Raw genomic sequence first — 26771 nt, 5'->3', positions numbered from 1 at the left:
AAATGAAATGGAAAAAGTATTGAATACACTTACAGAAATATAATACTTTGTACAAAAGCCTTTGTTTGCAATAGCAGCTTCAAGACACTTTAAAATGAGACATTAGTCACATGCATTACTTAGCTGTGATTTTGGGCTGTTCTTCCACACAAACAGCCTTTAAATCACAGGTGTCAAATTGGATTCCTGGAGTGCCGCAGCTCTGCACTCCAACCGTTTAAATATCAAAGTCAACATTATTGTCAATTTAGCCACATGTACAGGACATTTAGAGAATCAAAATTACGTTACACTTAGACTCTAGGTGCCTAACATATAATATTAAGTTTTATTGAGTTTTAAGAAAGAAAAAAACATAATTGTACATAAAATGTGGTCTAAAAATATACATAAAGAATACAAATTTGTAAACAATACAATGACAGTAAGGGCATATTGTCACCTTAGAATTATAAGGTTCTCTCTGCGTTCTGAATGATTTTGAGATATTGAGCTTTAAAGCTTTTGCATTCCATATAGCAAACAGTATGTGGGTAACATTTATTTATTTTTTTAAAATAAAAAGTCTTAAAATGTAAACAATGTACAAAAAAACATCCCATAATGTAAATAAGTTGTCATTTAATAAGAATATGTCAATAAATCAATTTTGACATAAATGTCAGATAGAACCTTAAGGTGACAAAATGGCAATGAGTGCAAACCAGAGTTGTGCAGAAATAGAACAGTATATAGTGCAAAATGGCTTGTAAGCATGATAAATATGATAAAGTGGCAGTGTCATAATATATAGGGAGGGAGGTAGTAGGGTGTGTCTAACTGGTAGTCCAATGTTGCATAAAGTGTGTGTGTGTGCATGTGTGTGTTTTTTTAAGTGTCAGAGTCCAAAGGTGCATGGGGAGGGAGAGGGGAGGGGTGGCAGAGCTGGGAGAGAGTTCCGCTTCCTGACAGCCTGATGTATGAAGCTGAAGAAGCTGTGCAATGGGTGGGTGAGATCTGCTGTTATGCAGAGGGCTTTTCAGGTGAGACGGGTGCTGTAAATGAGGGGAGGGAGGGGAGAGGGACACCAATGTTCTCCTCAGCTGTTCTCACTATGCGCTGAAGAGTTTTCCTGCAGGATCCATTGCAGGCTCCAAACCACACAGTGATGCAGCTGATCATGATGCTCTCAATAGTGCCTCTGTAGAAGGTGTACATGATTGGGGCTGGTGCTCTTGCTCTTTTAAGTTTGCGGAGGAAGTAGAGACGCTGCTGTGATTTTTTGGCAAGTGCAGTGGAGTTTTTAGTCCAGGAGAGATCCTCAGTGATGTGAATACCAAGGAACTTGGTGCTGCTCATACACTCCACACACGCACCATTGATGGTCAGAGGAGGATTCAGAGTGTGCGCTTTCCTGAAGTCTACAACAATCTCCGTTGTCTTCTCTACATTCAGAAAGAGATTGTTGTCTGTTCACCACTCGGCCAGACGGCTCACCTCGCTTCTGTAGTTTGTCTCATTGCTTTTGTTGATGAGACCCACCACAGTTGTGTCATCCGCAAACTTGATAAAAAGATTGGAGTTGTGAGATGGTGCACAGTCATGAGTCAGCAAAGTGAGGACACCTGTTCAAATTAATCAAGCTGTTCAAGACTACTAGAAACTATTAAGTGTGTGTGTGTGTGTGTGTGTGTTAGAGCTAAACTGTACAGAGCTGTGGCCCTCCAGGAATTGAGTTTGAGACTCTTGCTTTTAAACGGTGAAGGTTCTGTGGGCATGCTCTATAAACTCTGATCTTCAGAAGAAGTTCATTGATTGGCTGGGCCATACTAGGAGCTTCATTTTCTTTTTCCAAAACCAGTTGAGTCGTTTTTGCTGTAATTGGGATCTTTGTCTAATTGAAATCACCATCTTGGTTTCATCCTAATTGAAGCAGATTTTTATCATTACTTTCTGTGTACATTTTACCATTCGTTCTTCCTTCAAATGAGGGACACCTGCAGCTTCTCAATGATGGACGTCCAGCATTCTCCAGCTCTGCACAAGAGATTTGGCCAGAGGAGAAATGATCATGCCTAACTGATCCTGGTTTCTCTCTGCATTTTTTCCTATACTTTCGTCAATTGGTGAAGTTCGTTCCTCATTACTGGCTGGCTTGGTTTGGAGCTTGTGGAGCTTCACATCATTAGATTAAATTGCTCATTGCTCACAACCAATGATCTGGGGCCTCATGTATCAACGCTGCGTACGCACAAAAACTTTGCGTACGCCAAGTTTCACGCTCAGAATTGCTCACGTTTGGATTTACTAACAATGAACTGAACGTGGGAATGTGCGCAGGTTCACGGCAGCTTTCTGGCTGGCGTACGCACATTTTTTGTGCGTGTCTGTTTTATTTCCATTGGCGACTCCTAGAGGCAGTTGTGTTAAATTGCACTCTACAAAGTGTCTGAGCCTTGCAATGGCAGCTGTATGAGACGGGTTCATATAGTAGGTATGTAAGATTTCCATACCATACAGTTGACCAGCCAAACATTAAAGCACAATTTGCAGCGGTCGCCTGTTTTCCCAATGTAATCTGAGCGATCTACCGCACACACATTGCTATAAAGACACTATCTGAAGATGAATTTGCATGCGTGAATCAGAAACATTTCCATTCAATAAATGTGCAAATAAAATATGATGCACAAACTTAATAATGATTCATACTTGTCTTTCTCGTGATAAATAGTTGGCAAAATCTGATATGTAGCGGGGAAAAAAAGAAGAAAAAGTTCATCAGACTCTGGATTCGAGCCGAGTTTATGCTCGAACGTGTCAGTACATGATCACATGCTTCTTATGAGGTGCGCCACTGACACTGTTAAGGGTACTACAACATTTTTCAGTTATAAACCACACTATTTCTTTTTTAAATGCACTCAGTGCGATGTTCAGACCCAACTGTGTTAACCGTATCAGCTAAACTCTCCCACTCGGGGGAGGAGGCAGGGAGGGGTTTTGTGCTCGTGCATGTTGCGCTCAGTTTCACGTTCATTCGGATGTACAAAAGAATATGCGTGAGATTCGGCGTACGCAGTGTTTCATACATCTGAATTTTTTTCTGCGTACCCACATTTACAGCTTTGTGCGTACGCAATGTTTTAGTAAGATTTCCACGCAAGTCTTCGTACATGAGGCCCCTGGTACGCAGGAAAAAAATTTTCAATTAATCGGATAAAAAAAGCCAAGAAAAGCATTTATTTACAACCCTTTATTCAAAAAAGCTCATCTCTGAGATGTTAGAATAATAATAATAATAATAAAATAATAAACTAACTAGTTTTGTCCTGTTTTCAATCTAAGTATCTAAATGTTTTTAAATGAAGATACATTCTAGACACATGAAATAGCATAAGAAGTCACTTAACCTCAAAATTAAGTGATAGTTTGCTTAAAACAAGCCAAATTATTTGCCAATGGGGTAAGAAAAATGATCTTAATAAGATATAATCTGAAACAGAAGTTTTCAGCATCACTTCATTTTCTCATGCCATTTTTCTTGTCTGGTCTTGATGGAAGAATTTTAGATATTTTCGATGCTCATCGATGCGAGCTCTCTCTGCCTCAGCGCATATTGTGACTGCTTAAACAGAGCAGTGCTCGTAATATCGAGCAAAAAAAAAGAAAAAGACAGCTGTGAAACATAGCCTGCTTTGTCTTTTGTAGGGAACACAGTTTAGATCTTTTTAGGGCAAGAGGTTTTTGAGTTAATGCCGTTTATCACTGAATGTGTCAGGAATAACGAAAACAAAACCAACTTAACCCCGCTGTCTTTCTCTGGCTCAGCGCCAAACACAAAACACCAGCATCAGGGACTTTACGGTTCTCACTTCAAAATGGAACAAAAGTAAGATTCTGTATTGATTCTTCCGCATCATCCCTGTCTTTTTGAGGCGCTGAACTCTGTATTAGTGCGCGAAAGAGGGAGAGGGGCCTTGTTTACTCCGCTCCGCACTGAACTAAAGTGTTCTTTTTTTAATCAAATGTCTCTGTGTCGCACGACACAACGAATCGGTAATGAAATTCATTGCCAATGCTTTTAGTAATCGATTTTAATTGATTTAATCGATTGGTTGTTGCAGCCCTAATGTTAAGATTTCCACAAGTTCTGATTGGACCCTTTTTGTTTCCTTTTGTTTCTCAAGGATCTCAACAAGGGACATCAGTATGGTTTCTTTTTTTGTGTGGATAGCAATACCAATAAATGAATTGATTAATTAACTTAACTCGCCTAGAATCTGCTCATCAAATCAAGACCCAAACTATGTGCAATATGTTTATGCACAACAGTGAAGAGTGTGAACGGTCGGCGTTGAATCCTGCTTTTTAGTTATTGCTAAAGTATTCCATCTCTCCTGTCAGTCAAATACTGTAGGCCTCATCTACAAAGTGAAAATGTTGAAAAGCTGTATTTTTCATCAGAACAAGAAACATGAACATCATGCGCAAAAGATAGTCCTGTTTTATCATAAATCATATGTTTTGTCTATTTGTATCTTTTTGCATTGAAAATTTTATTATTTATTATTGAATTGAAATGTGTTTTAGAATGTTAAAATGCTTTCCCCTTCAGGATCGTTCTGTACATTAAGCAGTCAGGTGACATTAGTGATGATGTTATATAACTAGATGCAATGAATATGATTACTTTAATTTTTTTAATTATTATTTTCATTATGCAATTTTGTTACTGTTCATTAACATTATTGTTCTGACTAATCAGCTGTTTCTCTGAAGCTTTGGATTAGGATAGAATAGAATAGAGTTGGATTGAACAATTTAACTAGATATCACTTATGATTATAAAAAGCCATCTTAGAGTCTTTGATGAAGCAGAAACAGATGAAAAGGTCAGTCAAAATCTCAATGGGTCAACTGTGGCTTCCATTATTCACTGTTTTCAACATTATGTAATTTTTTTATGAAATCTAAAAGTTTTTATGTATGTGACTTTTCCATCAAATACATCATTAAAGCCACAAACGAACTGACATAGTCATGATTACCTAATGTTCTGATCATCTGTATAGCTTTAATAAATGTTGTCTGTCTGGATGAGCTACATAGCAAACGCTAAAAACAAACACACACACACACACACACACACACACACACACACACACACACCTCATGTCCACATTTCATAGATGACATTCCAGATTATAAAATAGGAGTCTTACTGCTTGCACAAAGCATCACTTAGCATAGAACGCATAAGAAATTAGGCCACAGATTCTGTCTGCCATCTAGCCTAATCTTTATTGACTGCAGCAGAATATGTTTGCTTTCTCAGCATCAGCTATGAGATGGTTATAATTCTGAAGTTCAGCTAAAGAAAAAAACATTTCAAAATAATTGCATTATTTTATAGGAAGGAATTCATATTTTTCATGCAAATATTTTTCAGATCATTTTTATTTCTGTTATGAAAAGTTGAAACTGTCAGCATCATTTCTGTAGAATAAGGTGGTACTGCAGATGCTTCTACAACTGAGTAGACTGCTATTATATGCGTTATTTCTGTCACCTAATTATTCTCAATTGAAGTAAAGTAAGCCAAGTTCTGGCCTGAAAAATAAAAAAAATCAAATAATCCCTACTAAGTCAGAAGACAGAAGACTTGTGGTATGATCAAACTCCAAACGTTAAAATTCACAAATCAAAACTTTTCTTTTTATTGGATTCACTTCTATTTATTATGCTAAACCAAAATGTAAAGACAAATAGTACTGCACAAATGAAGTACAGAATCAACAATACTCAGTGTTTCAGCCAAAGGTGTCATGACTTGTAAGCGTTGAGGTAATAACAGTCTCATTATCCTCTTTAGTCTTTTATACTCATGTTGATGTTGTTTTTGTTATTGTAATTCCACAAATAATGTCCTGAACTCCAGTAAACTCAACCACAATGGTTGCTATCCACTTAAAGGGATAGTTCACTCAAAAATGAAAATTTATTCATTATCTATGCACCCTCAAGTGGATATAACCTTTGTGTTTTTAAGATGTATAAATCTCAAAGCTTTGAGTTTCTTCTGTTAAACACTGAAAATGATATTTTGAAGAACGCTGAACATATAACCATTGACTGTTCTAGTATTTGTATTTCCTACTATGAAAGTCAATTGTTACTTGTTTTCACCTTTGTCAAAGTATCTTCTAAAATCTTTAAAACTCATAAAGCTTTGAAATCAGAAAAGTAATGGGTGAGAAAATGATGACAGAATTTTTAGTTTTGCTGTCAACTTGCTGTGGAAGCACGTATTCTACACTGAACACACACTTCAGTGTGATGGCAGTCCAGGGTTCACTTTACCTCCTCGGGTAGTCATATAGTTAAATGACTAACAGTACTGTACATCTCTGCCCACGCAATAAGGCATTTCTTAGAAACAAAACCAGTATATTGTAATCATTATATCATATTTGTTATCCAAACACTGTGTGTAAAATTATCCAAAGTAAGTAAATAAAGAAGCATGACAAATGCATTTCCTAAACAGTATAGGTCAAATGCAGAGAAAAAAAAAGAAAAGCGTATGTATCATATGTAATCTATAAAAACCTAAAAAACTAAAAAAACAAAACTTTGAGCTATATTCTAGCTCTAAAATGGGTGGCTAACCTGTTTCTGGAGAGCCACCTTCCTGCACCTGAACTAATAAATTAGGACCTGAACACCACGTGATAATTAGGCAGGTGTGTTTGATATGGGTTGCAACTGAAATTTGCAGGAAGGTGGCTCTCCAGGAACAGGGTTGGCCACCCCTGACCTAAAACATTTATACATTTCGGTTTTGTCAAGGTGCATCATCATGATTTCACATGTTGTTTTTTGTTTTTCTGATTTCTTCCAGGGTTTCTTCTAAATCAGAAATAACTTTCCTCATTTTGACGATGAATTCTCCAGCTTTTGACTTCATCTCACTTTCATTTATTTGGCCTTGTTTTCCTGCAAGTTTGTTCATGTCATCGAGTGCCTTGTCATCTTCGAGAAAAGACAGAATGTCAATCACAAGTCCAATCCCAGCAAAAATTCCTGAAAGAGTTGTAGTCAGTGGCACAGTCTTTGACATTTGCGCCGCCACTTCAACAATGTCTTGTATTCGTATAAGACGTATTAATTCACTGCTACTGGTACAAAGTTTACTTAATAAGCTGTAGTCATTCTCTGATTGATCAAAGTTTCTCAATACATTTTTAGACCATTGATTAAGTTTTTGTAGTTCGTCAGTTAAAGCAGGGGTTCCCAAACTTTTCAGGCCGCGACCCCCAAAATGACAATGCCAGTGAGTCGCGACCCCCAATATACTCTGAGGTGGTTATAAATACAGAAACATTGCATGCAATGGCGCACACACACCAATGGACCCAAGTCCATTCAGGCTTCTTTTAATTTTTTTAATGTATGAGAGCTGGAAATGGGCCACAAAGTTTAACCGGGTGTTATGAAATCTGCTGCATCTGACGCTATTGCTGTGTCTTTAATACAATGTAATTACCCCAGGGGTTGCAATCCAATAGAAGTAGTATAAGCTACTATAGTAACTATATATGGTATAAACAACTATTTTTTTCTCTTCAGAAGGTTATGAATAAAATATGGTAATTCTTATGGTTTAATAAAAATAGATAGATTTTTGGAAACCACCAGGCGACCCCCCTTCATTGTCCCGCGACCCCTTGGGGGGTCCCGACCCCCACTTTGAGAACCATTGAGTTAAAGGACTGATTATTAACTTAAACTTCTTCAGTTCTTCTTCCATGGTTTTTCTTAATGCTCTTTGCTATAGTATTTTCTTCACGTGAAACATTCCACCACCAACAGCTCCACCTGTAGACACAGCTAGTCCTGCTACTGAGAGAGTAACAGAAGCCCCCAGAGTAAACGGAGCTAAAGCACTTCCTGCAATCACAATGGCTCCTCCAGCGATTCCTACTATTGCTCCAAGTCGAGAGCCTTTAGTAGCACTTCTGAAGTCTTCTTCAAACGTATTCATGATTTCATGCAGTTTGTCTATGGACCGCTGCAGTTCAGCATAATGTTGATCATAAAGAGAAATAAATTCCTCTTTGAGACGAATAAATTCAGATCTAGAGGAATAAAATTGTTAATATTGTACAATTTATAATAATAAAATTTTTACAAAATTATTGGTTACTTTATTAAAATTAGTTAAAGGTGTAGTAGGTGATTATCTTAAGAAGCATTTGTTGATTTGTTGAAGACAAGTGCGCCTTATGTCACTAGGAAATACTGAATCAGCTGGTCTATTGTGCACGTTGCTGTCCATGTTCTTATAATTGTAATATCTAACAACATTGTAATATTCAAGATTTGTAAAGTCATACGGCCCTGGAAAACTTAAAACAGCAACCACAAGTCTGACCTCCATTATTAAAAGTTATCCATAACTGACAACACAAACACTGCAAACACCTCAGCAGAAACTCCGCCTCTGCTTTCATTTGATTGAAGAATGAAGGGTTATGATCCCACACAGATCTATTGGGTCTAATATCATTTCAAGTCTTTGTTTCTTTTAAAATCAGAGAATTATCATCAGTCCTCACCACAAATTATTCAACTTCCAAAAATGCCACAAAGGAGTGGTATTCCTGCAGTAAACTCAATATCACTGTATATCATCTGACATTTTTTTATTTATTTGAAACATTCATTAATGTATAAAATGAACAGAATTGATAAACTCACAAACTAAGAATAACTCTTTAGATACAGTTCTACTCCCTCTGCAAAAGTTATTTTTCATAAAAGGTTATGAAAGATGTACAAACCATTACCATTGGCAAAGCCATTCTAGAACTGTTGATTACTTATTAAATCAGGTTATTTTTAATTATCCCCTTGACTTCAGTAGTACCATATTGTTGATATATATATATATATATATATATATATATATATATATATATATATATATATATATATATATATATATAGAGAGAGAGAGAGAGAGAGAGAGAGAGAGACAGATAGATAGATAGATAGATAGATAGATAGATAGATAGATAGATAGATAGATAGATAGATAGATAGATAGATAGATGGATAGATAGATAGATAGATAGATAGATAGATAGATAGATAGATAGATGGATAGATAGATAGATAGATAGATAGATAGATAGATAGATAGATAGATAGATAGATAGATAGATAGATAGATAGATATCATCCAGCATGCACCAACATCTTTTGAGATATGTAGTATGTCTGTCTAGATTCAGTGAAATCAAAATGTGCTCAGTGCCAAGTGACTAACGTGTCAAGTAAACGACTTTCAACATATAATTATGACAAATTAATAAAACATATTAATAATAAAAGAACTGATTAAAAGAATTATACACTGTACACTGTAAAAGAAATCTTGCAGCTTATATTTTATTAAATCAAATTACATTTAATTTACTCATTTCAACTTAAATCAGTTGAACAGACAAAAAAGTGTTAAGTTAAACTTTGTGTTACTTAAAAAATGTTTAAATCGGATTAACTTAATAAAATAAGTTAAAGCAGCATAAACAACTTTTGTTGTCATCACTGTCATATATATATATATATATATATATATATATATATATATATATATATATTTTCAGTGTATATTAGTACTTTTTCTACCTGTATGCATGTTGTGTTTTTCATATTCTTTGAACAATTTAATAGCATAACTGTAAAAATAATTACATGCACGGAATAATACTTTTCTGCTATGCATGAATTTATGATGATTTCTGTGTGTAATTTTGTTCACAATGGACAAGTTTATTTATGTAGCACATTTCATACACAGTGGCAAGAAACAAAGAAATAAAAACAAATAATAACAGTGATTAAAAACATTATAAAATAATGAAAAAAAGAAAGACATATTTGTGATCTGTGGGCTGTAGCTCAGTGCTCATTTAGTAACAGCACAGCTAAATGAATGTGTTTTCAGTCTTGATGTGAATGTGAATGGAACACATTGAATAACGTTTGTTGTATTGTCTGCATTTAAGTACTGTGCTCTGGTTTCCCCCACAGTCCAAAGACATGTGGTACAGGTGAATTGTAAAAAAGTAAAAGTAAAAATGTCCGTAGTGCATGAATGAATGTGAGAGTGCATGCTTGTTTTCCAGGACTGGGTTGTGGCTTGAAGGGCATCTGCTGTGTAAAACATATGCTGGAATAGCTGGCGGTTCATTCCACTGTGGCTACCCCTGATGAATAAGGGACTAAGCCGAATAGAAAATGAATGAATGACATTGGATTTGTATGATTGTGTTACCCATTATAATCTGTTTTCTACTGCACACAGACATCTTCAAATGGAGAAAAACAAAACCTTTATAAACCCAAGAGAAGCTTGAGAAACACTTTACAATATGGGTGCACTAATATGAGTAAATGAGGAACTCGTGAAGAGCTAAATCATTTATTATTCAACACTGCATGAGCAACGAATTAACATTGTTTTATACATTTAGTAATCTGTTAGTAGGTAAATGAGTATACATAAAAATACTGAATAATAAACAGTTTCAGCAAATTGATTTTTGTTTTTTATTTACACCCTTTATTTACATATTTTTCTTTTTAGATTTATATAGTTTCGTTTTTTATGTCTGTAATTTAATATTTTTATTTAAGTTATTTATTTATTTTAGTACACTTGTTCCAGTTATGTTATATATTTAATATTAATAAAACATAGTGCTAATATTTATATTTCAAAACAAAACAACCTAACAGAAAAAAGGAGTCAGTAACACTTTAGTTTAGGTCACAATGCATGATATTAACTATTGGCTTATTACCTGCCTATTTATATATTAAGATATTAACTGTTCTTTTGTAGTTATAAAGTATAACCTTTTCTGCATCTCTAATTCAACCAAAACCTAAACCCAGCTCTCTACTACCTAACTATTATTGAGTAGCTAATTTATAGTGTGTTAAGCTAGTGGTGTATGTTAAAGGTTTGTTAATATAAATTGTCAAAAAACTAAAGTCTTGCCAAGAATTTTTCTGTTGCCTATATATCCCACACTCCATCAGTAGGTGGCAGTATGTGCACCAAAAGCAGGTTTGTCAACCACCAGGAAAAGTCAAAGAAGAAGGTAGACAGGAAAGCAGTTTTTTTGTTGCAGCAGGTTTTGTTCTACATTTGCTTTTGTTGCTCGTTAATTTGTGTTGTCTCTGGATAATAACACAACCACAAATGTTGATGCTTCTGGATTTGAGACAGTTCAGCTGTTTGACTTGAGTCTATCTGCTGTACCTGTCTGCTTGTGTACGGCATGCACTAAATTCCAGGGGTTTCATTACCACGACGTAAAATGGGCGTGGCTCGGTCGGTGTTTGGGAAACGCCCCCTTAAAAAAAAAAACAATACTGAGAGGTCACCGATCATGCGCAGTACAGGTTCTTTTTTAGCGCGGTCATTTCAAACAGGATGATTATGGATAAAGAACCTACCGCGGTGGATAACGAAGGAAAAAACAATCATACAGGTTATTTTTTTGTTGTTATAATGTTATATTTTAAAGATTTCATTAGCAAGAACAGCTGCCCTAGTTTTAATCCGTTTTACTCCGTTTTACTGTCTCTGGGCTTTTGTACTTCCATTTTAAACCAAATAATAATGGTTGTGGTAAGATTAACCGTGTTTTTGTAGTTTAAAATATGGTATTCAGTCATGTTTAAACAAATAAATACCACATTTTCTGTAATAAATCGTGGTTAATTTTTCTTTCTCGATCTTAGTTAATTAACATAACTCATATTTATTTTCTATTTTTATTTAAAGTCATCATACACAAAACACCTGGGATCAGGACAGGTATCTGATGTCAACTAATATAAAAGTGATCATACATGTAACCCCTGGGATCAGGACAGGTATCTGATGTTAATGTATATAATATAAAAGTGATCATACATGAAACCCCTGGGATCAGGACAGGTATCTGATGTTACTGTATATAATATAAAAGTGATCATACATGAAACCCCTGAGATCAGGACAGGTATCTGATGTTACTGTATATAAAAGTGATCATACATGAAACCCCTGGGATCAGGACAGGTATTTGATGTTACTGTATATAAAAGTGATCATACATGAAACCCCTGGGATCAGGACAGGTATCTGATGTTAATATATATAAAAGTGATCATACATGAAACCCCTGGGATCAGGACAGGTATCTGATGTTAATGTATATAAAAGTGATCATACATGAAACCCCTGGGATCAGGACAGGTATCTGATGTTAATGTATATAATATAAAAGTGATCATACATGAAACCCCTGGGATCAGGACAGGTATCTGATGTTACTGTATATAAAAGTGATCATACATGAAACCCCTGAGATCAGGACAGGTATCTGATGTTACTGTATGTAATATAAAAGTGATCATACATGAAACCCCTGGGATCAGGACAGGTATCTGATGTTAATGTATATAATATAAAAGTGATCATACATGAAACACCTGGGATCAGGTCAGGTATCTGATGTTAACTAATATAAAAGTAATTATACATGAAACCCCTGGCATCAGGACAGGTATCTGATGCTACTGTATATGATATATAAAGTATTTGACACAAAAGCTGTAGGATCGGGACAGGTATCTTAAGTTATAACAGTATTAATGTAATCTAAGAGGTATCTTAAGTTAATTTGTTTAATATAACATACACTGACTTCACATGAAACACCTGCGATCAGGACAGCTATTTAGTACTGCATATAAAAGGCATTTGACACGAAACCCCTGCGAATACGTACAGGTATCTGAATCTAACGGCTGTTTTCACAATCTGCGCATGATCCGTGACCTATGCAAATTCACAGATAGGCCACGCCCACTCGATGACGTAGTAGCGGTTACGCTGTACTGAAACCCCTGGAAAAAAGTGCCTGCCGCTTGTGTACCTGCTCGACTGCCTGCATGCCTTTGCACCATGACGGAAACAGGTATCAATCATTGCTAACACAGCACTGCTAACTAAAGAAGGGTTGAGGTAAGAGTGATTTGTTATATTGATAAATAAGTTTTTACATATCTTACAGCCATTTCTGAATTTGCAAATGTGTGTACATGCTTTTGTGTTCACATAGAATGAGTTTTTCTTTCCGGAAAATAAAGCTGCACTGTTTCCTGTGAGGGTTGGGTTTAGGGAAACAATATGGAGACTGCTAAATGAACGAATATGCATACATAAAACCAACTTTGACTCTATGTATGGTAATAGTGTTTGTACTAGACATGGTACAATAACCAATTTCAAGGTTTAACATGGTTTGGAAAAGTCAAGGTTTTAAACGTAAGATTTTTATGTGTTTTTCTTTATTTTTATTTTTTTATAAATAAATCTGTGCTTTATAAAGTAATGAAGACAGCAGAAGTCATTGATTTATTTTATATAATATATGGGGTAGGGGGAGTTTTTGTTTATTACCCAAACATTTAAAAACAACTTACTGTACCGCAACAATTACAATATGGTGAAACAGTGATGTTTTTATCCATGGCTCTCTTACTGTAAGAAACTTTCACTGGCACATGCCTAGATTCTACCATATAATAACATTGGAAATCTGTTCCCACAATTCACAAAAACAAAAGTGTTTCTGAGGGGTTTAAGGGCAGGAGGAGTTTGTTCTGGTCACTGTTTCATTAATATTTTATTTAAATATGCTTGTATATATGTGCAGTTGAAGTCAGAATTATTAGCCCCCTTGAATTATTTTTTACTCCCAATTTCTGTTTAACGGAGAGCAGATTTTTTTTCAGCACATTTCTAGACATTATAGTTTGTTCTGTAGACCATTGAAAAATTAGATGGCTAAAAGGGGCTCATAATATTGACCTTAAATGGTGCTTAAAAAATTAAAAACTGCTTTTGTTTTGGCTGAAATAAAACAAATAAGACTTTCTCCAGAAGAAAAAAAAATATTATCAGACATACTGTGAAAAATTCCTTGCCCTGTTAAACATCATTTGGGAAATATTTTAAAAAAGACACAAAAAAATATATATCAAAGGGGGTTAATAATTCTGACTTCAACTGTATTTATAAATCATTTAATAATTGTAAACAAAAGCACAATTATTTTGAAATTATCTAAAACCCTGAATATTACCTTTGGTCATTTAACATTTTCTAGAAATACAGCAGATGAACATGCCACGTTTTCACTAAATCGAAAGCATCAGACTTGCAAGGACTCATGCAAATGATGCCCTCAGGGTTGTTTGTTCTCCAGGATCTACTGGAGTAAGTAAATAGTTGTGAGCACAATAGTGACGTGCTGACAGGAGGCCTGACCATCAGGTTTTATGTGACAAACAGACAAAATGTTGCCTGTGATGTCATTCAAACTTTGTTTTACTAGTGTGTTATAAATTTGAATGCTTGATTCTTATTGATGAGCATTCTACACACTGATGAGCATCAACACGCAGTTAATGAAGCCGTTTCGGCAGGTTTTGAGCACTTTACAGCTTCATATCACTACGCTGAATGATTTCACAGTCAGCTATTCCTTGCTTTTAATCAGTTATTTGCTTTCATTTTGAGCCTTTGTGGAGAAACCAGACTATTAAGGACAGTTTTGACTGTTTTCTTATAGTACAACATAATAAATGGGATGGCTCATTCATTATTTTATTTATTTATATATTTTTATTCATGCTCTACTTGTTTCAGACCAGAATGAGTTTCTTTCCTCTGCTGAATGCACAAGATATTTCACACTTAACACAGTTAAAATGAGCAAAAAGACAAAGTAAAAAGAAATTCAAGCATAGTCATGTGATTTAAGTTTAAGCCAAAAGAAACTAAAACTAACTAACTAACTAACTAACTAACTAACTAACTAACTAACTAACTAAAACTAACTAACTAAATAATATAATTTTTTTTTTCCAAATAATAATAATTTAATGTCAGATTGTTGTACTGTTGACAGGTTATGAGAAGCTTAAAGAAGACTGACTGATGCCCAGTGTAAGCCCCATTGACACTGCACTGTGGGGTTCAGGTCAATTAATACACACATTACAGGTAAAAATTTGATTCAGATAAATAAACTTTTTGTAAACAGACTTGTCAACCAGCCATCTAGCCTTTATATGAGAGACTTATTTATTTATTTATTTTTATTTATTGTTGTATTATATGAAATTCAATGATCATAGTGTGACTTATCAATAATTCTAACATAAAATGTTGATGTAGATTACATTCTTTTGTGCAAACATTAAATTTGATGTGTGCATACACTGTATTTTTTCTAATTTTTTCCAGTATTTGCAATAATTTAATGTGCCAACACTCAAATCTGTGTTCTCTGGTAATGTGGGATAGAGGGAATAAGCAGTCAAACCTACTTTGTTCATCTTTAAACATATTTGAGGGACTTGGAGCCAGCCAGCCAGTTAGTTCAATCTTTTATGGCAGTTTTACTGACATTTGCCCAGTACTGTTTTACTTTAACCAACAGTTTCTACTAGAACAATTCCAACCTTTCCTAGCATAACAAATAAATTGTGCTTCTAAAAATGAATTATTAAAGAAGAGATGTTTAAAATAGGTAGTCAATTTGTTAAGGAAGCAAGATATAATATAATATAATATAATATAATATAATATAATATAATATAATATAATAATAGTAATTATAATATAATATAATATAATATAATAAAAGTAATTATAATATAATATAATATAATATAATAAAAGTAATTATAATATAATATAATATAATATAATACAATAATAGTACTTATAATATAATATAATAAAAGTAATTATAATATAATATAATATAATAAAAGTAATTATAATATAATATAATAATAGTAATTATAATATAATATAATAATAGTAATTATAATATAATATAATATAATATAATATAATAATAGTACTTATAATATAATATAATAAAAGTAATTATAATATAATATAATATAATAAAAGTAATTATAATATAATATAATATAATATAATATAATATAATATAATATAATATAATATAATAATTATAATATAATATAATAAAAGTAATTATAATATAATATAATATAATAAAAGTAATTATAATATAATATAATCAAATGATCTTCAGCTTGCTGTTATGGAACCAATTTAAGCGTGGACGTTTAGTTCGGCTCATTGAAGTCGGGTTTTCAACTTTAATCTCCGCTTTCTTAACCACTTTTATGAATCAGCCCCCAGGAGTGATACACACATAATAAGTAAAACTTGTGTTGTTTTAATAACAGCAACAATGGCTTCACCTAGACCCCGCCGTCGACGCAACAGCATGGACCTACCAACAAACCTGTCGTGAGAGATTCATTTAGATTCATTTCATTAAATTGTTGTTTCTCAAGAGTTGTCAGGAAATTAGATGACATTATTTGAGTGAGTGTTTAAGTGTTTAACACAATTTTATACACACACTCACAGGCCACTTTATTACGTACACCTTACTAGGACCGGGTTGGACGTTCTTTTGCCTTCAGAACTGCCTTAATCCTTGTGGCAGAGATTCAACAAGCTACTGGTAATATTCCTCGTAGATTTTGCTCCATATTGACATGATAGCATCACACAGTTGCTGCAGATTTGTCGGCTGCGGATCCATGATGCCAATCTCCCCTTCCACCACATCCCAAAGCTGCTCTATTGGATTGAGCTCTGGGGACTGTGGAGGCCATTTGAGTACAGTGAACTCATTGTCATGTTCAAGAAACCAGTCTGAGATGATTGAGCTTCATGACAGGCTGTTATCCTGCTGGAAGTAGCCATCAGAAGATGAAGACACTGTGCTCATAAAGGGATGGACCAGCATGAACCATTGAAAGGCAGGATGATCCATGCTTTCATGTTGTTGAGGCCAAATTCTGACCATCTGAATGTGTCAGCAGAAATGGAGACTCATCAGAGCAGCAACGTTTCTCCAATCTTCTATTGTCCAGTTTTGGTGAGTCTGTGTGAATTGTAGCCTCAGTTTCCTGTTCTTAGCTGACAGGAGCGGCACCCGGTGTGGTCTTCTGCTGCTGTAGCCCATCCGCCTCAAGGTTGGACGTGTTGTGTGTTCAGAGATGCTCTTCAGCAGACCTCGGTTGTAACGAGTGCTTATTTGAGTTACTGTTGCCTTTCTATTAGCTGGAACCAGTCTGGCCATTCTCCTCTGACCTCGTTCAACAAGGCATTTGCGCCCACAGAACTGCCGCTCACTGGATATTTCCTCTTTGTCTGAGCATTCTCTGTAATCCCTAGAGATGGTTGTGCGCGAAAATCCCAGTAGATCAGCAGTTTCTGAAATACTCAGAGCAGCCCGTCTGGCAGCAACAACCATGCCACGATCAAAGTCTTATAAATCCCCTTTCTCCCCCACTCTGATGCTCGCTTTGAACTGCAGCAGATCCTCTTGACCATGTCGACATGCCTAAATGCATTGAGCTGCTGTGCTGTCATGTGATTGGCTGAAAATTGCGCTAATGAGCAGTTGGGCAGGTGTACATAATAAAGTGGCCGGTGTGTGTGTGTGTATGTATAAACAGTAATGATTGTATAAGTATAGAAATGTTCACATAAAAATAATAAATGCTGTATAAAATTGTATAGTGTAAGAATCTCAAATGTTTTTTTTTTCTTTTAGATCTGATCTTGTTCATCTCAATGAGGAATTGAATAGACTTAATAAGGACATTTCTCCTCAGTGTGATCAACATATGAAAAATGTCCTCGATCACATCGACCAGTTTAAAAATGATAGCAGAATTTTTATTAATGCCTTTAAAGGAGGAGCAGTAGCAGGAATAATTGCATTTGTGCTATCAATTTCATCTTTATTTTTAAATGATGACGATGATTCTGTCATGGCTATCGCAGCAGGAGCAGCTCTGACTGTAGTTTCTGGATTATTAGTTGTTTTTGGGAAATTCCAGAAAAAAAGGAAAGTGAAAAACTTAAAACGAGTCATTGAAGAGGAACTGAAGGAATTTCAGGATAAAATTACACCTCTTATTGACATTCTGGAAACAATGTGTCAGCGCACTGAGGAAATAATGAGTGAACTCTTGCTAAAATACCAGAAAGCCCAGGTATTACGTGAACGTCTTGCCTTCTTTGATAAAATGCGCCTCTTTCAGGAAGTGGACTTCAGTAAAGAGGGAGACCAGATGTCTAAAATGAAGCATTTGTCTGGAAACCTTTCACATATGATCGCCAAGGTTACCTCTGTGTCTGATATCATCAAAGAGATCACAGAAGAACGCAGGAGGCAATATGACAAACCCGTCGATGCCACTTATAAAGAAGTAAATGTAAGGGACATTAAGAAACAAACAGAGCAAATGATTAATGAAATGAAGAAGACTATTTGTCAGCTGAGAAATATAGTGAAAGAAAGCTCAAAAATAACTGACAGAATGTAAACTATTTGAATTCTACCTGACCTTTATTTTATCTCCCTGATCGAGGACAACCAGCAACTATCATATTATATAAAATAATTACATTTTCTCGCTTTATAAAGAAAAGTGGATATACTTTGTTAAATGCTGAAATCCAGATGTAAATTGATGTTGAATATTATGTGTAAACATAAGTAAACATTCACAAAATGTACTAGGGAAAAAACAAGTATTCAACACGTCACCATTTTTCTCAGAAAACATTTTTCTAATTGTGATGTTGACTTGAAAAATTTCCCGGATGTCGATAATAACCAAAGAAATCCACATGTGCAAAAAAAAAAAAAAAAAAACAGATCGAATTAGTTTACAAATGAAGTTGTGTGTAATAAAGTGAAATGACAGATAGAAGTATTGAATGCATTAAGAAAGGGAGATGTAGTTCGACAGTGAAAGCCTAGACAGCTGCTGAAATCTCTCAGTAGTTCCTCAGCTACCCTCTGCCCTTCCTTAGTGTGAAGATCAGCTGCTTCAGTCCAACATCTACATTAGCAGGAGGATGAAGATGAAACCAGAGTGGACATTTCAGCAAGACGATGATCCAAAACACAGCCAAGGAGACAATCAGATGCTTTCAGGGAAAGAAAATCAAGCTGTAGAATGGCCCAGCCGATCACCTGAACCTAATCCAATGGAAAACACAAAGTAAAGATCAAATTCGAAAGACTGAACCCAAAGAACCATCAAGATTTTGACACTCTGTTAAAGTCTGTGAGAAACTCACACCTGAGCAATGCATGCGACTTCATTCTCCACATGAGAGGCGTCTTTAAGCTGCCGTCATTAAAAAAAAAAAGCATTTCATATAAAGTATTCAACACATTTTAGTAGTTTTTAATGTGTTTTTAGTACTTTTTCTCCTTGTCATACCATTCTTATTACACACAACTCACTGTTCAGATTTGTTTTGTTTTTATGTTTGTATTATTTGGGTTTTTACCAAAATCTGCTTCAATTTCATGTCAACAGCTCCTCTAGGAATATTAATCCCCGGACAAAACATGACAATGTGTTCAATACTTATTTCCCCCACTGTAAGCTAAAAATGAAAACATTATTTAAAATGAACAGTTATAGGATCAACCCCTATAAACATATAATGCTAAAAATATGCACAGTTTAAGTTTGAAAAATAGTTTATGGTTGTATGCAAACTTACGGCAGTGTTCTGTATTGCATAGATGGGTGTAACATTTGACTACTGAATGAGTCAAATATAAGTATTACATTCTACTATTACAAACACATTTCAATGCTTGTGTAGTTTGTTAAACTGAATTTATAATTCAACGAAAAATGTGAATTTACAATGTGTCATTTCAAAAACATCTCTGGACATACATCTCTACGTAACTGTATTTCTTGATCTGGGTCATTAACATTTTAATTTAAAACAACACTTTCTATCTCCGTTGATCACTGATATGCATTTAAATTGAGTGCATTGCCTGAGTTTGTCTGTCGCTGTCTTTATTCATTTCTGTTCAGAACTGTATGCTATATTGAAACATGGACGTTAATAGTTTAACTGATTGGCTTAGCATCTTTTTATTGTTGTTTTGTTAAATATTCCTGTTCAATAAATGCTTTTTTTCTGTAATATTAGCATTTAATAAAAGTATTTTGTATAACAGCACAGTCTTTGTATGCATAAGTGATTTAGACTCCTCCTTACGTTGTTCCACCATAAGATGGAGACAGAGACTAATGAGTGTCTTGCAAAGACTTTCATATTGAAAGAAAGCAAAGATGAGAACTAGCAGTGTCCTGAACTAGTAGAAACAGACATCACTTAACAGACCTGTTAACTGATGACGATTACTTCAGATTAAAGTGATGAGTTTGACTTGAATGAATTCAGAATATTCTTGCGTAATATTGCAGTGTTTGCTTTTCCTTGGTGTTTATGGGTTTACTGTTGGTGAATTCCCTAATATGGTAGAGCTGTGTTTATGCTAATGTGATGTTGTTTTAAAACTTCATTTTAGAATGAAAACACTTCTCATAATGGCATTTTCCCTGTGTTTCAAAGCAACAATCACTGTCAACACAATAAAACTTTACATTTTTTCACATGACCTTTCAATCACACTGGGAATACGTTCAGAAGTGCTTATTATTGTCATCTTTCTAAAGTGTAACGGTCATAGGAGAGGAGCTTGAAGAGTCAGATAATGGCATGCAATAGTACAGAAGAGACAATCAAGGAGCAATTGTGGATAGATACGCCTCCATTTTTAAAATTGTCTACTTTGGTCTGTCTGAATTGAACATGTCAACCCACCTTTATATGTTTTAATCTGGGTCCTTCTAAATGTTACCAATCTATTCATCTATATTCCTGTTTAAATGTTTTTGCCTTGTTTTTCTTGAAATTTCAATCAAACATCTAAATATTTGTGGACCCAATAGTTTATTTTTGCATTGAAGTTACTGAGTTAGGTACAATTATTTGTCTTCAAGAGAACCATGTTCATTAAGATCTGTGTTTCTGATGTAAAGTTAATGTTTATTTATGAAATATGTAGAGAAAAAAAAAAACTAAATAAAAAATATCCACAATATGCATACATATTTATAACTATGGGCGCCACCATTAATTTCAGTGATGTCACTGTAAAGCACAGGTCATACTGAAAGAGCTGACAGGTGGAGACAGATGTAGTATAAGCCATACAGTACATATAAAACTAAAGCTGTACCATCAGTGTTTCTATAGAGTCTGAATTAGAGGTCTGCATTCCCGCGGGCGCCGCGGGACCCGGACAGATTTCTGCGGCGCAGGAATAAATTTCCGAATTAATCGCAGGAGCGGTCATTAACGGGTTTAATGTGGGATGGGAGCGGGCTGTCTAGCAATATCACGGATATTGCTATGCGAATGAGAGAGAGAGAGCTTTGCCTGTGTGTGTGTGTGTGTGTGTGTGTGTGTGTGTGTGTGTGTGTGTGTGTGTGTGTGTGTGTGTGTGTGTGTGTGTGTGTGTGTTTGTGTTTGTGTTTGTGTTTGTGTTTTAGTGCGCGCACGCGTGAATGAGAGAGAGAGAGCTTTGCCAGATAGCAAAATACACTTGGGCCGGTTCCGGCTAGATTCTCACCTGTCGGAGACTTACCACTCGGCCCGGCTCCGGCTGCCGGACTCACTGCCCGATTCCGGACCGAATCAATCGGGCCAGATGCGGCGGCCCGGAGCTGGTGCGACTCAGTATTTATATACCTTTATATAAAACCTTTTGGTATTACATTGGTACTTGATACTGTACATGGTATTACAACCCTTTGACTTGAAATAACAGCAAACGCCTGTGTGTCTGCTTGGTGCTTGTGTGTGTGTTAGTGCGTGCGCGTATGAGAGAGACAGCTTTGTCTGTGTGTGTGTGCTTGGTGCTGTGTGTGTGTGTGTTTATACAGACAGCTTGGCTGTCTGGACTGTATAGCTGGGTGATTTTCGGTTTTGTTCTCCCCCCGCTCTTTAGCGGGATCGGGTGCGGCGGGCAGAAAACGGGGCGGGTTGGGCAGCGGGACAACAAATTCTTAATATAAGCGGGAGCGGTCGGGTTCGGGCTAAAACCTAGCGGGTGTGGGCGGGAGCGGGATTCAAAATTTAGTCCCGCGCAGATCTCTAGTCTGAATGCTCTCCATATTGAGGGAAATTTGTTGTGCTTCTTTATTTTGTTGTTTTTTTAGTTACCAGCCACCACCAGCATGTCAGATGATTTTCACCATATTTTGACATTCATGTTAGTTCAAAATATTTTTTGATATGAATCTATGAGATTATTATATATCAGAATAGTGAAAGTGTATGCCAGGGTACTGAAAAGGAGGATGCAGCCGATAGTTTAATCTAGGATCCAGGAGGAACAATGTTGTTTTTGTCCAGGCCGTGATACACTGCACCAGCTCTATATCCTCAGCAGGGTGCTCGAGGGTTCATGGGAGTATGCCCAACCAGTCCACATGTGTTTTGTGGATTTGGAGAAGGCATTCGATCATGTCTCTCATGGCACTTTGTGTAGGGTGCTCTGGGACTATAAAGTCAGAGGCGCTCTGTTAAGGGTCGTCTCGTCCCTGTATGAACAAAGTAGGAGTTTGGTTCGCATTGCCGACAATAAGTCAGACTTGTTTTCAGAGCAAGTTGGACTCCAGCAAGGCTGCCCTTTGTCACCAATTTTGTTCATGATTTTTATGGACCGAATTTCAAAGCATTGGGCTGGAGGGGGTCCTGTTCGGGGACCACAGGATTTCATCTCTGTTCTTCACAGACAATGTTGTTCTGTTGGTTTTCTTTAAACATTGAACTGCAGCATGCACTGAGGTGGTTTGCTGCCGAGAGTTTCACGGCTGGCATCAGAATCAACACCTCCAAGTCCAAGGCCGGAAACGGTGGTTTGCCATCTGCAGGTTGGGGGAAGCCCTTATCCCAGGTGGACGAGTTCAAGTGTCTCTGGGTTTTGTTCATGAGTGAGGGAAGGATGGAACATGAGAGTGACAGACGGATTAGTGCAGCGGCATCAGTAATGTGGTTGATGTACCTGTCCGGTGTGGTGAAGAAGGAGCTGAGCTGAAAGGCAAAGCTCTCGATTTACCGGTCAATCTACGTTCCTACTCTCACCTATGATCATGAGCTATGCTCATATAATATATAATTTCAAGCTTTGGGTCTTGACCGAAAGTTCAAAATCTTGGATACATGCGGCCATACGAGTTTAAATCGAGGAGCTCTGTCATCCAAGAGGAGCTCGGAGTAGAGCTGCTGCTTCTCCACATCCTGAGAAGTAAGCTGAGGTGGCTCAAGCATCTGTTTTGGACGCCTACCTTGGGAGGTGTACCAGGCATGTCGCACCAGGAGGAAGCCTCAGAGAGGACGCTGGAGAGACTTTGTCTCTTGGCTGGCCTGGGAATGCCTTGGGATCCCCCAGGAGGAGCTGGAGGAGCTGACTGGGGAGAGGGAAGTCTGGAGTTCTCTCCTAAGACTGTTGCTTTTGCAAACCAGCCCCAAAAAAGCAGTTGAAAGTGAATGAATGAATGAATGAATGAATGAACAGAGTCTCTGCTTTTAAACACAAAAAGTATTTTATTCTGTCTTCATGTGCTTTATGATGTGTTTTATCATCACTTAAATGCAAAAAGGTTTAATCAAAAATTTTATCTGAATTGTGTTTAAAACAGCTTTTTTAGCAATTTTTTATGATCCTACAATGTACATTTTTATTTTGCAATTAATCATTTATCTTACTTACAATATTGACAATTAACAAAAATGCTGTTTCCCTAATAGCAGTTAGACTTTAAAAGGAAAAATCATTCTCTCTCTCTCTCTCTCTCTCTCTCTCTCTCTCTCTCTCTCTCTCTCAATCAACTCTTTAAATCCGAACAATGAAATGTTATAGAATTTAATAACGCACTGCTAATGGAAAGACAAAAAAACTTGTGTGTCGGGATGTGTGTGTGTGTGTGTGTGGTCCTTTACTGACAGCCACCTGTGTGTATCTTGTCGGAAAATATGTTGAAAGTCCTACATGATGGAAATAGTTTGATTGCTGTGTTTACTTCAGTAATGCCACTAATATCTGCACTCCACATGTCCTAATTTAATTTTTGTTCAGTTCAGTTCAGTTATGACTTGAGTCGGATCAAGGTAATCAAAAATGGCTGTTTACATGGTGACTCTTAATCAGAGTACTGTTTAAGCATTTTCTGTATGTATATACATCAAAAGCAAGTATCACTGTTTGGAGCTTATATAGGCCTACAGCTCAAAATTGATGTTTAACTGAATAAACAGTTAGTAAGCACAAGCACATCTTATTGAACATCATTTATTTTCATTACCAATTATCATATCAGAACAGTTTCTCAAGCAGTTTGTGATGCATTTTGGAATCAGGAGATAAGCCCCTGGTCTAATGCGACACCTGGCTTGAGAAACCCGTTCTCAAAGACTTATTATTTGGTTAGCACACATATAATGAATGCCTTCAGTAGAATTCAAATGGGACGTTTTATTCTTCATCAATTACGAGATTAATCTAGATTTTTAAAAAAATGAATCTATGTCCACCTGTAAAAAATGGCCGTGATTTCAACGGTAAAGAAACTGTAAAAATGCTACAGTAAAAATCCGTAACCTGGTTAACGGTATGTTTCCTTAATATATACGCTGAATAACCGTAACCTGACTTTCCCAGAATTCCCTGCATGGCACATCACTTTATATGCTTTTTTTTGACATTACTATGGATCTTTTTAGTTGTTTCCTCATCTGCTATGTACATTAGAGATTTATGGTACATCTAATGTTGATAAACAATGTTTATTTCTTGACTTTAATTTTATGCGTGTTACCATACTGGTGTTTAGTAGCTGTGAGAATGAAAATGAGCATCTTCTATACACCGATATATATTTCTGCTTGTGGGAAAAGTTGTTTGTGATGAGCGTTGGTTCACTATCTATCTTTCTCATCTCCACCAGAAAATGGCTGTTAATGTGTGTAACTGTGTAACGAAAGATGTGTAGATTTTGCTAATTCAACATATAGACATATAACATCTATAAATTAATGAAATACAGTAGTTTACTGTAAAAATGAGAAATTACTATTACAGCTTGTGCCGTATTTTTAACGGTAAAATACTGGCAACCACAGCTGCTGTTTTTTTACCGTAAATTTTACGGATTTATTTTTTACATTAGTTACCTTTAGCACCGGTACCATTGTAACCAGTATGTATTGGACCGAATCAGCATATGAATAATTTTGGTGCCACTGATGCTGTGACAAGGACGTAAGAAGCATCCAGGGGTGCATTAAAGGCATATATAGGTACGCATTGTCACACCATCTCTAAACATTTAATTCTAAAAAAACAATGAGGAATACGGACAGGTGATGTCAGACGTTTATCCTTGTTGCTTAGCAAGCAGTGCAGCACATTCGGTGAGAGAGAGCAATTCTATTCAGATCAACACGCATGATCGCGTTCATCAAAAGCATATTTTACAAGCAAGGATTCTGACACAATAAGACGTTTTACAAAAGTTCTGTGTAAGGGGGAAACACGTCAAACTTAATGACACATTTGAGGGCTCATTGAATCACCTTGAAGACAGAAGAATGCACCATCTCTAAAAGCTTGCAACATCTTCTGGCACTTTTAATGAGTACGTACATGGACACCAATGCACCGATTTTAATATGATTAAGTCAATACTAAAGATTACCTTAAAGGACCACAGTCGACTGCTTTGCAAAATATAAGGTTTATTTTTATTTAATGTGCGGTATCAGATTCCATTAAAAGAGCCAGTCCTTACTTAATGCTTGCATTAAATACCTGTTTGTCATGGGGGCATGAATGAAATATTCCTGAATGAAAGTAAAACTGTCTAAAAATCACAATTAAACACCTGAAATTACATAAACTCTGGAGGAAACATGAATATCGTCGTTAAGCAATGACAGTAATCGATCTATGTACTATAACATGTAAGACGGGATCATGAAAGGAACATTCAAAAAGCAGCTAATTTAAACGCCTTAATCATATTATTGATTTATTCAGATTAAAGCAAATTATTTGATTACTGATAACCATGTAAACATAGTCACAAGCCCCAACCCTAGAAAAAAAAGGAGTTCAGTATTTTGATGACAGCCTTTCCACAGGATAGTAATAAACGAATGTAATGTCATGATGCTAATCTTGAATTCATGCTAACCAACAAATGATCAAAGGAAAAAAATTAATGCTATTTAAATATATAAAATATGAACTGATGTTTACTTTAAACAGTAATTATATTGTTCAATTAAAAGGATTTTTTAAACAATTTTGTCAATTTTTTTTTTTTTTTTTAGAGTCATCCACCATAATTTTGTGGCGGTTCAGGCATCCTTTTGCCACCAGTACCGTTTTAAAAGTACCAATTTAGCACCTATATTGAAATAACCCCAAACGATATATATATATATTCTTCTCTGTTTTTGCTATTTATTGAAACATAAATAAATAATAACATTATATTATAAGTGAAATGAGCAAAATTTCCCCTCTCACATAAAATCACTGAGATATTGGACGTACAGCAATAGAAATGCTTTGTTTCTTTTTGAAATGTTTTGCCCTGAGAACTGGTGACTAGCAACTACTTTCATCTCGAAAGACATTTATATTCACATAGAACTGTTGCCCCACAGCAAGGTCACAGGTTTGAGTCTCAAC

General features: G+C 35.7%; 1 long non-coding RNA gene across 1 annotated transcript; it reads left to right on the top strand.

The window, feature by feature from the left end:
* Window positions 1–11447: 11447 nt before the first annotated feature.
* Window positions 11448–18843, top strand: si:ch211-285c6.6. Its single transcript, XR_011016225.2, has 5 exons — window positions 11448–11549; window positions 12903–13072; window positions 15024–15118; window positions 16345–16408; window positions 17730–18843. It is a non-coding gene; the product is annotated as a si:ch211-285c6.6 (long non-coding RNA).
* Window positions 18844–26771: the final 7928 nt, after the last annotated feature.

The sequence above is a fragment of the Danio rerio genome, chromosome 7 (assembly GCF_049306965.1).
Source record: "Danio rerio strain Tuebingen ecotype United States chromosome 7, GRCz12tu, whole genome shotgun sequence".
NCBI classification, from domain to species: Eukaryota; Metazoa; Chordata; class Actinopteri; order Cypriniformes; family Danionidae; genus Danio; species Danio rerio.
This window is presented reverse-complemented; position numbering and strand designations above follow the sequence as displayed.